The sequence below is a fragment of the Ictidomys tridecemlineatus genome, chromosome 11 (genome assembly GCF_052094955.1).
Source record: "Ictidomys tridecemlineatus isolate mIctTri1 chromosome 11, mIctTri1.hap1, whole genome shotgun sequence".
Taxonomy (NCBI): domain Eukaryota; kingdom Metazoa; phylum Chordata; class Mammalia; order Rodentia; family Sciuridae; genus Ictidomys; species Ictidomys tridecemlineatus.
In genome coordinates, this window is record NC_135487.1 from 121,411,234 (window position 1) to 121,412,617 (window position 1,384).

Consider the following 1,384-nt stretch of genomic DNA (forward strand, 5'->3'; position numbering starts at 1 on the left):
CTTGGATTCACGATGGAGATGGCATCATAGAGAAGTAGGAAAAGAAATAATTACTTAACAAATGGGACTGGAGAATTGACATTCCACAAATAAAATACACACTTGCATTCCCACATCATTCCATATGCATGGTCAATTCTAGATATATTAACCATGTTAATATTTTAAAAGGAAATTTTAAAATGATTAGTGGGAAATATTGTGGATAGCTTTTAAAACACATGAAAACACACAATCACATGAGAAAAGATTATTAATTTGAGCACATAAAATTAAAAACATCTGGGGTTGGGGCTGGAGCTCGGTGGTGGAGAGCTTGCCTACCGTGTGCAAGGTGCTGGGTTTGAGTCTCAGCACCACATAGAAATAAATAAATAAAATAAAAGTATTGTTTCCAACTATAACTAAACAATATTTTTTAAAAACATTAAAGACATCTGTATGTCCAAAGATGTCTTAAACAGGAAGACGGGGTGCTGCGGGGGAAAAAGAGTGCCCAGCGAAGATGCTGCTGGACTTGTGGGAAGAGCCTGAGGAGCAGCTGGCCTTCCTGCAGAAGTGGTAGTGGAGCTTGAGTGGATCGGGGTGGAGTTCCTGAGGCCAGGGACCATGCCCAAGGTCTACGAGGGCACCGCCAGGAAGCTCAACGTGAGCAGCAACACTGTCCAGCATGGTGTGGAAGGGTTGACCTACCTGCTCACCCAGAGCTCCAACTCATCATTTCTGAAGTGGATTTCCAAGACTCTGTTTTGGTTCTGGGATTCTCTGAAGAACTGAGCAAATTATTGCTTCAGCTTTACCTGGACAACAGAAAAGAGATCAGGACTATGCTGGGTGAATTGGCACCCAGCCTTCCCAGTTACCACAGCCTTGAGTGGCGACTACATGTACAACTTGCAAGCAGAAGTCTCAGGCAACAGATTCAGCCAGCGGTGACTATCAAACTACACCTAAATCAGAATGGAGACCACAACACCAAAGTTCTGCAGGCAGACTCAGCCACCCTACTGCATTTAGTTCAGCAACTGTAACAATCCTTGGAGGAGATGAAAACAAACCACTGTAGGATAGTAGTTCACAACATCAAGCAGTACCAAGTGTTAAGGTCCTAATGCCTTTGACTCATTTGTGAATGGATGAAATTCAGGAATTACTTTTCAGAATTAATTTTTTATTAATTGGTGTTGATAAATGCATCTAGATTCCATGAAATTCCTTTTCCTATTCCAGGATATTGAGGTCATGATCAGAAGCTCAAGTCAGGTTCCTTTTCTGGTGCTAAATGTGGTCAGCTTCTTGACAGATTGAAATGGAATTTTGTATTTTAAATGTGTAAATAGGATTGAAACAACTAGAAATAAATATATACTGTTCATATCTTCTG

General features: G+C 41.0%; 1 pseudogene; it reads left to right on the top strand.

The window, feature by feature from the left end:
- Positions 1 to 505: 505 nt before the first annotated feature.
- On the top strand, positions 506 to 1,112 carry LOC144368716 (COMM domain-containing protein 2 pseudogene; annotated as a pseudogene).
- Positions 1,113 to 1,384: the final 272 nt, after the last annotated feature.